Source organism: Gossypium hirsutum, chromosome A13 (genome assembly GCF_007990345.1).
Source record: "Gossypium hirsutum isolate 1008001.06 chromosome A13, Gossypium_hirsutum_v2.1, whole genome shotgun sequence".
Lineage (NCBI taxonomy): Eukaryota > Viridiplantae > Streptophyta > Magnoliopsida > Malvales > Malvaceae > Gossypium > Gossypium hirsutum.
The window spans coordinates 42625670-42634610 of NC_053436.1; the positions used below are offsets into that span (position 1 = coordinate 42625670).

The window sequence follows — 8941 nt, forward strand, 5'->3', positions numbered from 1 at the left end:
TGATGTTTTATTTTTGTCTTGTTATAGAGTTCCGAAAGGTATTTAAGGGAGACACTCATAGGCTACTTGTCTTTTCTTAATTTGTGGGCTACCATTCAGCATCAATCTCTCTTTAGGTCAACTATGCAACTAGATATGATAGAATTTTAAGGTATATGAATGATAAGCAACAACAATCTTGTTAGATTGGTTAAGCTTGGCACCACTTTATCCTACGGAAGGAATGGTGCTCCACGAAGTAATCTCCATAGAGGCCTAATGGGGTGTATGGAACAAATATAAAGCTAAACACGTCAAAATAAACTAGAACAAAATAAATTTTCCCTTTTCTTCTCTTTTTCCTTCCGGCCTTCATTTCCTTTATTTTATTTTCTTCTTTTTCTTTCATTTTATTTTCTTTTCCATTTCTTTTCTTATAGATGGAGTAACTTAACCTCAAGCAACAATAAAATTCCATTATCTAGCTGATTCTTAATCAACGGTTCTAATTCTCAATTGAAGACAATCCGGGATAGTTTTTATAGAAGTGTATAGATCTGTCAACAATTTATCTAAGGAAAACACAAGATGGTAATTTGATGCATTAAAAGTTACACTCAATACATAACTATATCAAGCAGAGAATACGGAGTCTTAAACGTTAAAAAGCATCTTTATAATCCACGCAAGGAAATGCTCATTCCCTTATTGAATAGATTTGGACGAAGTTCGTATTTCACGAGCTGATATTTCCAAGCTTACTGGAAATTTAAGTGGCTTAATAGATCAAAACTAAAATTTTGAAATGGCCAACAGCCTCCCGCAGTATACCCTCCATCCACTGAAATAACTTGTCCAGTTATGTATGAAGCAGCAGGAAGGCAAAGGAATGCTACTAATGATGATATCTCCTCCGGTTCTGCCATTCTCGGCATTGCTGTCCCTGCAATTAGCCTAAAAAGTTCCCCAGCTAATGGTGCGTTTATATTCTGAAAATAGTAGTACAAAGAAACTTAGCCCAAACTTGCGTGAAAATTTGATTCAATTCTATTCCATTCAACAATCCAAACTAGCTCAATTTAAACTCCAAAATTACCCCAAACCATAAATGACCTAATTCAGATGATGTAAGCCTAAAATCACTTAAATAAATAAATTAAAATTATCCAACCTGAGTGTCAAAACCTTAAATGACCCAACTCAGAAATTTTTATTGGAAAACCTAATAGCCTGAAAAAAGAGTAAATCGAACCCAAACTTTAACATGAACGTGAAATGATCTAAACTTAAATTAACATGAAAATTTTAAAACTTAAAATATACCAAACCTAAAATGGTTGAAACTCATAATAGCCTAACTCAAAAAGCCATATTGACAAATTCAATTGACCAAAATTCAAAATGATCTTAACTTAAACCCCAAAAAAAATAATCCTACTTGACATAATTCAAACTCAAAATAAGTCAAAAATGTTAAATTTTGAATACAACTAATCCAAAAGCACATAATTGACGCATCCCTCTATAATTCTTCAATAAGATTTTGTTAGTGGGTAATTTACTTGTTCTGCCATCTTGGTTTTCACACCCCAGGGTGAAACATTGTTGGTACGAATATTATCCTTTGCCCACTCGCATGCCAAATTCTTTGTAATTTGGTTGATTGCTCCTGGAAGTGCAGCAACCATGGTTATTTTTGCAACATTCTGGCTAACATCTACATCCAATATGCAATATACAAACCTTTAGATGCTGAATAGGCAGATAAACCAGGTAGAGCCATTGAACCAGCTACAGAAGAGATAAACACAACGCTTCCATTTCCTGATGCTTTTAGGAAGGGATAAGCGAGTTGAGAAAGGTGATAAGGAGCCTCAACGTTAGTACTCATCACGGTTGTGTAGTCTTCCAGACTTTGTTCCACGCAAGGTTTAATCCTCGTGATTCCTGCATTATTGACCTAAGGAGAAGCAAACAGCTTTCAATCTATTATTAGCCGAATATGAAAACCAATCAAACTAACTCGATCCAATGTGATTTCATCATAAAATTCAATAACTTAAAATAATTTGAACCCAAATGATAAAACATGAAATGAATGGATATGTACTATCCTAACTTAAAAAACTTGAATTGTAGAACCTGAACTAATTCAAACCTAAAATGATTTAAACTTGAAATGACTTAAAAATCTTAGAACTCGATTGATATAACCTAATTTGACCAAATATGAATTCAGTCCAACTTGTCCAATTGGAAGGTCTAAATTAAATTCGATCATTTTACGTTAGGTTAGGTTCAGATTGTTTCAAATTCAAGTCATTTTGAGCTCTTAACATTTTAGGTTCAAGTCATTCGAGTTTTTTAAGTTCAGCTCATTTTGAGTTTGTCATTTAAGTTTCACTTTTGAATCCAAGTCATTTTAGGGTTTGAATTATTTCATGTTAAGTTAGTTCAAATTTAAATTGAGTAAGTTTAAACAATTGATTTTTTATTATCAAATTAAAATAAATTAAATTTAGATTTAAATTAATTAGAATAAAATAATCTAGTATAATTCTATTGGTTGTATTTCCAAAAAAAAAAAGTTAATCAAATTCTAATTGTATTTGACAAAATTAATCAAACCATAATTGACATTAATTCAAGAGAAATAATTTATTCCCAGAATCGGAAAACAATTTTGTTAGAATTAAAACTACTTACAAGGATGTTGAGCTTTCCGTTAAAAACTGAGGAGACGGTCTCCATAAGCTTCTCAGTTTGCTCTCTAGATGAGACATCACACATAGAACCACTCAATTTAAACCCTTTACTCTGCCATTCTTTCAACCTTTCTCGCTTTGGTTCCTGGAACATGTATGAACTGCAGCCCCAAGTGCAGCTAGTTCTTCCACCACAGCAAATCTGACATTTTACAGTTAAACCATTGAACTCAATAATCTAAAAAAAAAAAAAATTGCCGACAGTGCTTGTATTTTTACAAAATTTGATATTTAATGATTATATTTAAAATTATATTTTTTATTTAATAATTTTAGTTCTATCTTTTAAATCTTTAGTTCTTTTTGGGACAGAATTTACTTGTTATGGTGCTTACTGTATTTATAATGATTTACTTTTAAAATGGGTATGATTGCATGAATGTAAGTATAAAGTCAACTTCATTTAAAGGCAATGACTGACGATAGAATTTGATCAAGAATAAAATATTAGTGCCAAAATGAACTAACGTTGCGTATAATTTTCGTAAACATTTAAAAAAAGAAAAAAAATAAAAAAAAAGTAGAGACAAAGATGAAGAGTTCTGTTAGGATCGTCCCGAATAAGCAACGAATAAGTAAAAATAGTAGAAGAAATTGAGAAGATGAACACACAAATTTAACATGGAAAAACCCCTCAAAAGAGGATAAAAAACCACGGGCAAAGATAATTTTACTATAATGGCAAAAGAATGAAGGTACAAAAGATGGAGATAAAAACTAAACCCCAAAAACCCGAAAAACAAAGAACCCTCAAACGTAAACACAAAATTCTCTGAATGTGTTATGAGTTCTAATCTAATGGGTGTCTTTTTAATTCTAAGATTGTAAAGGAGCCTATTTATAGGCTAAATTAGTAAGTCAAATAAACTATACTAATAAATGCTAAATATATTATACTAATAAATACTAAATCTTCTAGAAAGAAAATATATTTTTGTTTAACTTGACTTGCAAGCAATCTCTTAGAATTTGGGTCACACAATTCTAACAATCTCCACCTTGACACGAATTCTTTCAATGCCATCTTTGCCAAAACCCGCCACGGGCCTATCTTGAACTATGCAGGGAATTAACTGAGTCGAATCTATGCTTAGAAGCTGGAAGACTTCTAGCCTTCGACTTGTGCACTGCCAAATCAAAACTAATCCGGGTCTGATTTTCACGAATACAGTGCCCTAACTTTTCAAAACCTGCATCCAAAAGAGAACCTCTCTTCAACGAAACGGTCATACCTTTTTCCCTCCTATGACCAAGTTGCCTCCGCTTCAAATGAGTTGACTTTGACTCCGTAACGGACGAGGGACGTCCGATTTCACCGGTCACTGTAGAACCTTCAGAATATAAAGACTGCCGGTTCTTTTACCTTTTAACAAAACGAGAGCTCCACGAGATACTTTAATGTCGCTCGACTCGATGTTGATTCTGCATCCTTTCAAGTCTAAAATACTCAAGGAGATGAGATTCTTTCGTAAATCAGGTACATACCTGACATCTGAGAGTGTCCTAATCGTCCCATCGTGTATCCTAATTTTAACAGTACCAATACCGATTATTTTACTAGATGAATCGTTTCCCATGTGCACAACTCCACCTTCAACTGAACTGTATGTGGAGAACCATTCTCTATTGGGACACATGTGGAAAGAACATCCTGAATCTAGGATCCACTCAGACGTAAGCTTGGAGTTATCGCTCGTTGACACTAACAAGAAATCATCACCGCCTTCATCGACCAAATTAGCACCAGCTACATCTTCCTCGTTACTCTCAGCAGCTCTTTTATTTCACAGTTTAAAACAATCTGCTTTGACGTGACCTAACTTTTTGCAATAGCGACACCTTTTGTCTCGTTTCTTTGATGCTACCAAAACGGAAGCTTGTCTATCTGCTTTGCTATTCAAATCAAACTCATTGTCGAGTTTGTCTCTACTCAACAAATGACCTTTCACATCTTCGAACGAGAGTTTGTCTCTGCCATAAATCAGGGTCTCCCTGAAAGACTTGTATGAAGAGGGTAAAGAGCACAATAATAGCATAGCTTGATCTTCATCGTCAATATGAACCTCAACGTTCTTTAAATCATTTAAAAGAGTAATGAATTGACTGATGTGATCTTTAAGAAGCTCACCTTCGTTCATGCGAAACGTAAATAGACGTTGTTTCAACACTAAACGGTTAGCCAGAGACTTAGTCGCATAAAGAGTTTCTAACCTTTTCTACAAGGCGAATGAGGTCTTCTCCATCAATACCTCCTGCAATACTGTATTCGCGAGGCACAACTGGATTGCAGACAAGGCCTTTTCATCAAGCTCTTCCCATTCTGTTTGATTTAGATTCTCAGGCTTTTTCCCTGTAACAACCTTTTTCAAGCCATTTTGAACTAGAATTGCCATCATCCGAACTTGCCACAGATTGAAATTTGTCTCACCATCGAACTTCTCAATTTCAAACCTTGTTGCTGCCATCTCTGACCGGGCTGATCTATGAAAGTTAAACTAGCTCTGATACCACTTGTTAGGATCGTCCCGAATAAGCAACGAACTAGTAAAAATAGTAGAAGAAATTGAGAAGATGAACACACAAATTTAACGTGAAAAAACCCCTCAAAAGAGGATAAAAAACCACGGGCAAAGATAATTTTACTATAATGGCAAAAGAATGAAGAGTACAAAAGATGGAGATAAAAACTAAACCCCAAAAACCCGAAAAATAAAGAACCCTCAAACGTAAACACAAAATTCTCTGAATGTGTTATGAGTTCTAATCTAATGGGTGTCTTTTTAATTCTAAGATTGTAAAGGAGCCTATTTATAGGCTAAATTAGTAAGTCAAATAAACTATACTAATAAATGCTAAATATATTATACTAATAAATACTAAATCTTCTAGAAAGAAAATATATTTTTGTTTAACTTGACTTGCAAGCAATCTCTTAGAATTTGGGTCACACAATTCTAACAATCTCCACCTTGACACGAATTCTTTCAATGCCATCTTTGCCAAAACCCGCCACGGGCCTATCTTGAACTATGCAGGGAATTAACTGAGTCGAATCTATGCTTAGAAGCTGGAAGACTTCTAGCCTTCGACTTGTGCACTGCCAAATCAAAACTAACCCGGGTCTGATTTTCACGAATACAGTGCCCTAACTTTTCAAAACCTGCATCCAAAAGAGAACCTCTCTTCAACGAAACGGTCATACCTTTTTCCCTCCTATGACCAAGTTGCCTCCGCTTCAAATGAGTTGACTTTGACTCCGTAACGGACGAGGGACGTCCGATTTCACCGGTCACTGTAGAACCTTCAGAATATAAAGACTGCCGGTTCTTTTACCTTTTAACAAAACGAGAGCTCCACGAGATACTTTAATGTCGCTCGACTCGATGTTGATTCTGCATCCTTTCAAGTCTAAAATACTCAAGGAGATGAGATTCTTTCGTAAATCAGGTACATACCTGACATCTGAGAGTGTCCTAATCGTCCCATCGTGTATCCTAATTTTAACAGTACCAATACCGATTATTTTACTAGATGAATCGTTTCCCATGTGCACAACTCCACCTTCAACTGAACTGTATGTGGAGAACCATTCTCTATTGGGACACATGTGGAAAGAACATCCTGAATCTAGGATCCACTCAGACGTAAGCTTGGAGTTATCGCTCGTTGACACTAACAAGAAATCATCACCGCCTTCATCGACCAAATTAGCACCAGCTACATCTTCCTCGTTACTCTCAGCAGCTCTTTTATTTCGCAGTTTAAAACAATCTGCTTTGACGTGACCTAACTTTTTGCAATAGCGACACCTTTTGTCTCGTTTCTTTGATGCTACCAAAACGGAAGCTTGTCTATCTGCTTTGCTATTCAAATCAAACTCATTGTCGAGTTTGTCTCTACTCAACAAATGACCTTTCACATCTTCGAACGAGAGTTTGTCTCTGCCATAAATCAGGGTCTCCCTGAAAGACTTGTATGAAGAGGGTAAAGAGCACAATAATAGCATAGCTTGATCTTCATCGTCAATATGAACCTCAACGTTCTTTAAATCATTTAAAAGAGTAATGAATTGACTGATGTGATCTTTAAGAAGCTCACCTTCGTTCATGCGAAACGTAAATAGACGTTGTTTCAACACTGAATGGTTAGCCAGAGACTTAGTCGCATAAAGAGTTTCTAACCTTTTCCACAAGGCGAATGAGGTCTTCTCCATCAATACCTCCTGCAATACTGTATTCGCAAGGCACAACTGGATTGCAGACAAGGCCTTTTCATCAAGCTCTTCCCATTCTGTTTGATTTAGATTCTCAGGCTTTTTCCCTGTAACCACCTTTTTCAAGCCATTTTGAACTAGAATTGCCATCATCCGAACTTGCCACAGATTGAAATTTGTCTCACCATCGAACTTCTCAATTTCAAACCTTGTTGCTGCCATCTCTGACCGGGCTGATCTATGAAAGTTAAACTAGCTCTGATACCACTTGTTAGGATCGTCCCGAATAAGCAACGAACAAGTAAAAATAGTAGAAGAAATTGAGAAGATGAACACACAAATTTAACGTGAAAAAACCCCTCAAAAGAGGATAAAAAACCACGGGCAAAGATAATTTTACTATAATGGCAAAAGAATGAAGAGTACAAAAGATGGAGATAAAAACTAAACCCCAAAAACCCGAAAAACAAAGAACCCTCAAACGTAAACACAAAATTCTCTGAATGTGTTATGAGTTCTAATCTAATGGGTGTCTTTTTAATTCTAAGATTGTAAAGGAGCCTATTTATAGGCTAAATTAGTAAGTCAAATAAACTATACTAATAAATGCTAAATATATTATACTAATAAATACTAAATCTTCTAGAAAGAAAATATATTTTTGTTTAACTTGACTTACAAGCAATCTCTTAGAATTTGGGTAATCTCTTAGAATTTGGGTCACACAATTTTAACAAGTTCGAACCCTATGCCTCTTGTCCCACCAGTTACAAGTGCTGTCATACCCTGAAGAGACCATCTTTGATTCTTACAACCAGGTGCAGCTCCTGCCATCTTAGAACTGCAACTTTCCTTCTTTTTCCTCAGTTTCTGAACGAGTATAAAAGCTAACTACCGCCGGCTTTAAAATGTTTAACATAAAACGTGGACAAATAGTTTCTTATATTAAAATATTCATTGGCCGTGTCACCACAACAAAGAAACCTTGAATCCAGAATAAAGACAGACGAGAACGTCGAAAACGTCAAGCTGCAGACATTTTTAAATGGTTATTTAACCGGATGTCCTAATATTTTTAACCCACAATATATTAATAATATATCAACTTGGTGATTGTATTAGCCTCAACTCTAGCATTAAATGTACGTAGCTTGATTATTAAAACAAGTGTATCATATTTAATACCCATGCTAATGATTAAACTAATACAAATATTTAATTATACTATATTAATATTTTCAAGACTATACTTTTAACATATATATGATGAAATTAATCATTTTTAATTTTTTTATTAAGTTATTATATTTATTATTCATTAAAATATGTATACAAAAGTTATTTCTTAGAATATATTTTTTGAGAGATACTTTGGCACTCACAAGTAAGGGTCGAGTTAATCGAGTTGATGAATCTTATTTTATCATTCTAACTTGATTTAAAATTTTCTCGAATCGAGTTGAGTTAGATGTAATTCAAATAAAATCGAATTGAATATATTTGTTCGAGTTAAATTAAAAAAAGTGACTTTGGGTCTTTATAGCCACTACCACCTACCGTAATCAAATTTGTTATTAACTTTCATCTCCTTATAATTTATTTATTAATATTTTATTATTCGGGCTATCTTCTTTGCTTGCTTAGTTGTTTTAATTATCTTATGATTCTTGTCATTATGTATTTTGAAATTAAAAAGATATATTAAATGTAAAAAATGTAATTTTTTTAATAAAAATTATTTTAAAGATAAAATGTGAAATTGATATCAATAGAAAATTTTAACACAAATATTTTATGGCATCGTCACTAATTCAATTTTAACAGAAATTGATAAAGATTTAATATGATTAGACAATTCAATAAAATAAATATTATAAAATATAAAATTTATTTCAATAATATAAATAGTATACATAAATTCAAAAAAAAAAGTTTTTTCGATTTAGGAGGGGGTAAAAGTTTTAAGGGAAAACAAGAGGAAAAG

The 8941-nt window shown here is 33.9% G+C and overlaps 1 pseudogene; it reads right to left on the reverse strand.

The window, feature by feature from the left end:
• Positions 1 to 495: 495 nt before the first annotated feature.
• On the reverse strand, positions 496 to 7791 carry LOC107894585 (tropinone reductase homolog At5g06060-like; annotated as a pseudogene).
• Between the last annotated feature and the right edge of the window lie 1150 nt (positions 7792 to 8941).